The following is a 6,000-nucleotide window of genomic DNA, read 5'->3' on the forward strand; positions in this document are numbered from 1 at the left end:
TCATGGCACAGCAGAAACAAATCTGACTAGGAACCTCGAGGTTGTGGATTTGATACCTGGCCTCGATCACTGGGTTAAGGATCTGGCATTGCCAAGAGCTGTGGTATAGGTTGCAGACACAGCTTGGATCCTGTATTGCTGTAGCTGTGGTGTAGGCCAGCAGCTGTAGCTCCGATTCAACCACTAGCCTGGAACCTCCATATGCCACAGGTGTGGGCCTAAAAAGAAAAAAAAAAATTGTTCTTCTAATGCAAGAGCACTGGGGCCTTTGCCCTAAAGGAAGGGAGTACTGAATGATGGAATTTGTGTGCTCACAGAGGTACGATGCACTATCTGTGTCGGTGCCTGTGGCTCTGCTCAGACACAGCCCAGTGTTGCATCTTTTCTCTTATTGGTAGTCCCAGATCTAGCACTATGTTGTGTGGGCAATGCTATAGCATTTGCTCAGCTAGGACAGGAATCGTAGTGTGTTGGTTGTAGGATTTAAGCAGCTGTACTGGTGTTGGAAGTCTGGAATGCTTCTGGGATCTCTGGGTCAGCACCAACAGTAGGTGCTGCTGTCCCACTTGGAGCACACCCTAAGTCTGCAGGTTGTCTCTGTATCCCTAGGTCAAGTCTTTCCCCAGACACAGCTGCACTAGATCCAATGCTAATCTGTGGCATGGAATTAGCACAGCCCAAGTGTTCACTCAGCTGAGATTGGGGAGTGTGGTGAGGTAGTGCCTACTAAGCCAGACCTCTCCCAACCCTGTCTGTTGGCAAGTCAGCACCTGCACACTCCTCATGAATGGAGTCTAGTCGTCTCCAGCTTTTCTCTCTGTCCCAGTATTTCTCCAAGCAGCTAAAGTGGTTTGTCTGCTCCACCTAGGACCCCAGGTCTGGGATGCCAGTCTGTGGCTTGACCCGCTCACTCCCCAGAGCAAGCATCTGCCTGTGCGAATCTCCTGTTTCCTCTTTTTCTCCTCCCAGAGGCACAGGTCTCAGTCTGGTGTTTTTGTTCCCATTCTAGCCAATTGCATGTGTATCTCTCTTGCAGCCTTAATTGTATAGGATTTTTTCTGCCAGTTTCCAGTCAGTGTTCCCTGAGAATTGTTCCACCTAGAATTGTATTTTTGATGTGTTTTTGGGGGAGAGGTGGGCTCCACATCCTCTTATTCAGACATCTTAATTACCCTTCTCTATTTTAATTTTAATGTTGCTTCTTTTATTTTTAAATTTTAGAAAAATAAGCAAAACTTCAGTGTGCAAAGAGAACAGAATCCCTAGGCAAAGTTTAGATGACTTAGTCTAGCCTCCTCCCAATAAAGACGTTTACCTCTATTGCTGAAATACATGAATGTATGCAATATATCTCACTAAAATGAAGAGAAAAAATTATAGACACTAAATTTTATAGGATCATTATAAGCAATTAAAATTTCATAACTAAGTAATTATTTTTGAAACCAGATTACCTTAAGAACTTCCCTATGTCTTCAAATAGAAAGTCCAAATAAACAGTAAATTTATAATTATGGTAATTTTGAAGTAGAGATGAGGGTTGACAATAATATGACATTTATGCAACAATTGTAATATTACAGAATCTGTGATTTCTTCTGATGACAGTCTTTAATTGTTAATGTGGCTAGTCACCTATATTGAATATTGAAAGAAATACTATATTTTTATAAGAGGTTGGTGAATTTAAAGATTCAATTTTTTTTTGTATTCAAGCTCATGTTCCCCAGATTAAGAAGCCTAGACAGTAAACATCTAGTTTGTTGCATGTTACCCAGATTTCAAAGTTGATTCTTTAGCTGTTTTAAATCTGTGCACCAAATCTCCATTTCATTTTGTTCAGCGTCATCAAAGCCTTACTTTCTCAAGTCTAACAAATATAGATGAAATAGGAATTTAAAAAATTAGATACTTTGAAAACATGAGACTAACTTTTTAATGACCTGTCTTTGGAGTTTCAAACGCCAAATTCCTTTGGCTGAAGTAACCAAAGCTAAGGAATGCTAATTACATTAGCAGTGCTTCTGGTACTGAGGGGGGAAAAAATGGTAAAACTGAACTGAATTAAGCTGTTTTGGAGAATTTATTTCATCTCTCAGCAAGAGCCTACCTAAAAAATACAAGTAAAACACACACAAGTAATATCATCACAGTTCTTGAGATTTCCCTTTAATGAGGTGGTTGAATGAGAAGCAACAATTAACACTTCAAAAAAAAAAAAAATAGAAACCTAGTTAATAGTACATATTTTGCTTCATATAGACTTCCACCAGACTTAAACTCAATGGAAAAAGTAAAACCCAATAATTTTACAATTGACTCATAACTCCTTTTGACTTGGAGTGATTAATTAATCTTATTTCCCCCAGCTTGTTTCTGCATTTGAAGTTACTGTTGGACAAAATAATAAAAGATTCCACTAAATGGTTCACTAAACAAACAAACAAACAAACAAACAATTAACACTTCAAAACATACCATTCAGTATAGATGCATTTTATTTTACTACATTATGCTTTTTAGGAAACACTTTTATCCTGGTTTTAGGTTTTCATTCAATAAAAAAGTTAATCTTAGTAGAATGAGTTGGTTCCTAGTTGGCTGTATACCCATGCCTTTGTTTACTCAAATTTATTCTGTACCTGCCATGGGCCAGGTACAGCATAACATTATAAAATCTTTACAAGGCTTCCTGTGAACAAGTCTGTTATCAAAAAATGTAACATATCTCAGTGAGCTCCTTAAGAGAAATTAACTTTTTTTTTGCTACATTTGCCTAACTACATTTGCCTATCTACAAATTGTCATGTATAAGAATCTGCATTTTTTTCAGAAGTTGAAATAGATATATCATCAATACTAAATGTTTCTCCAGAGAAAGAGTCTTGTATTTATTTAAATTTATCTACAAAGAAAACACCATTGAATTTTATTTTATTGTGCAAAAGTGTTGAAATGATTTAAAAATAAAAATTATCTCCCCTTTCTCTAACATATTCCTTTAATTTATTGGTTTATTTATATATTTATAAATTTTATTGGCATATAGTTGATTTACAATGTTGTGTTAGTTTCAGGTATTCAGCAAAGTGAATCAGATATATATATACACATACATAAATACATTCTTTTTTAGATTCTTTTCCCATTTAGATTAGTGGAGAATATTGAGTAGAGTTCCTTGTGCTATATAGTAGGTTCTTGTTGATTATCTATTTTATATATAGTAATATATATATATGTTAATCCCAAACTCCTAATTTATCCCTCCGCATGTTTCCCCTTTGATTTTGAAATCTGTGACTCTGTTTCTGTTTTACAAATAAGTTTATTTTTATCTTTTTGGATTCCACATATAAGTGATATCATATGGTATTTGTCTTTGATTTACTTCACATAGTATGATAATCTTTGGGTCCATCCATGTTGCTGTAAATGGTATTATTTCATTCTTTTTTATGGCTAGTATTCCATTGTATATATGTACCACATCTGCTTTATCCAGTCCTCTGTTGATGAACATTTAGGTTGCTTCCATGTCTAGGCTATTGTAAATAGTGCTGCAATGAACATTGGGGTGCATGTATCCTTTTGAACTATGATTTTCTCTGGGTATATGCCCAGAAATGGGACTGCTGGAATATATGGTAATTCTATTTTTAGTTTTTTAAGGAATCTCCATACTGTTTTTCATAGTGGTTTTATCAATGTACATTCCCACCAACAGTAGAGGAAGGTTCCCTTTTATCCATGCCCTCTCTAGCATTTATCGTCTGTAAGCTTTTTTTTTTCATTTTATGACTACATCTGTGGCATATGGAAGTCCCAGGACTAGGGGTTGAATCAGAGTGACAGCTGCCAGCCTATGCCACAGCCACAGAAACACCAAATGGGAGCTGCATCTGTGATCCGCACAATAGCATGTGGCAATCCCGGATCTTTAACCTACTGACCGAGACTAGGGATTGGACCTGCATTCTCACAGATGTTATGTTGGGTTCTTAACCTTCTAAGACACAGTGGGAACTCCTATTGTATGTAGACTTTTTTATTGTTTGTAGACTTTTATAGAATGATAGCCATTCTGACTGGTATGAGGTGATACCTCATTGTAGTTTTGATTTGCACTTCTCTAATATTAAGTGATATTGAGCATCTTTTCATATGCTTTATTGGCCAACTTTGGAGGAATGTCTATTTAGATCTGCCTATTTTTTTTGACTGGATTGCTTGTTATTTTGATAATGACTTAGTGCATGAGATGATTGTATATTTTAGAGATTAACCCCTTACTGGTTGTTAACATTTGTGAATACGTTCTCCCATTCTGTGCATTGTATTTTCATTTTTATTATGGTTTCTTTTTCTGTGAAAAACTTTTAAGTTTAATTAGATCCCATTTGTTTATTTTTATTTTCATTACTCCAATAGGTGGATCCATAAAGATATTACTGGGATTTATGTCAAAAAATGCTCTGCCTATGTTTTCATCTAGGGGTTTTGTAGTATCTGGCCTTACATTTGGGTCCTTAATCCATTTTGAGTTTATTTTTATGTATGTTGTTAGAGAATGTTCTAATATCATTCTTTTACATGTATCTGTCCATGTAAAAGCACTACTTATTGAAGAGACATTCCTTTCTCCATTGTATATTCTTGCTTCCTTTGTCATAGATTGACCTTAGGTGCATGGGTTTATTTCTGGGCTTTCTATCCTGTACCATTGATCAATATTTCTGGGGTTTTTTTTGGTGCTAGTACCATACTGTTTTCACGACTGTAGCTTTACAGTATAGTCTAAAACCAGGGAGCCTGATTCCTTCCTCCAGCTCTGTTTTTCTTTGTTAAGATTGCTTTGGCTATTCAGGGTCTTTTCTGTTTCCATACAAATTTTAAAATGTTTCATTCTAGTTCTGTAAAAAATGCCATTGGAATTTGATAGGGATTACATTAAACCTGTCAATTGCCTTGGGCAGTAGAGTCATTTTGACAATATTCATTTTTCCAATCCAAGAGCATGGTATATCTTTCCATCTGTTTGTGTTATCTTTGATTTCTTTCACCAGTGTCTTATAGTTTTCAGAGTACAGGTCTTTTGTCTCTCTAGGTAGGTTTATCCCTCAGTATTTTATTCTTTTTGGTGTGATGATAAATGGGATTGTTTCCTTAATTTCTCTTTCTGATCTTCTTCATTAGTGTATAGAAATGCAAGAGATTTCTGTGTATCAATTTTGTACCCTACAAACTTTACTTAATTCATTGATGAGTTCTAGTAGTTTTCTGGTAGCATCTTGAGGATTTTCTAGGTATAGTATCATGTCATCTGCAAACAGTGAGTTTTACTTCTTCTTTTTCAATTAGGATTCCTATGATTTCTTTCTCTTGTCTGATTGCCATAACTAGGACTTCCAAAACACTGTTGAATAAAAATGGTGAGAGTGGACATCCTTATCGTGTTCCTGATATTAGAAGAAATGCTTTCAGCTTTTCACCATTGAGAATGATGTAAGCTATGGGTTTATCATACATGGCCTTTATTATGTTGAGATAGTTTCCCTCTATGTCCACTTTCCTGAGGGTTTTTAATCATAACTGGATGCTGGATTTTGTCAGAAGTTTGTTTGGTATCTATTGAGATGATCATATGGCTTTTATTCTTCTATATTTTAGTGTGGTATATAATATTGAATTATTGATATTGAAGAATCCTTGCAGTCCTGGGATCAGTCTCACTTGAGCATGGCATATGATCCTTCCAATGTATTATTAGATTCAGCTTGCTAGTTTGTTTTGCAAGAATGTTCATCAGTGATATTGGCCTAATATTTTCAATTTTTGTGATACCTTTGTCTGATTTTTTATCTGGGTGATGGGGGCCTCATAGAATGAGTTGGGGAGGAGTTCCCACCATGGCTCAGTGGAAACAAATCTCATTAGTATCCATGAGGACACAGGTTCAATCCCTGGCCTCACTCAGTGGGTTAAGAATCTAGTGTTGCC

Source organism: Phacochoerus africanus, chromosome 2, assembly GCF_016906955.1.
Source record: "Phacochoerus africanus isolate WHEZ1 chromosome 2, ROS_Pafr_v1, whole genome shotgun sequence".
NCBI classification, from domain to species: domain Eukaryota; kingdom Metazoa; phylum Chordata; class Mammalia; order Artiodactyla; family Suidae; genus Phacochoerus; species Phacochoerus africanus.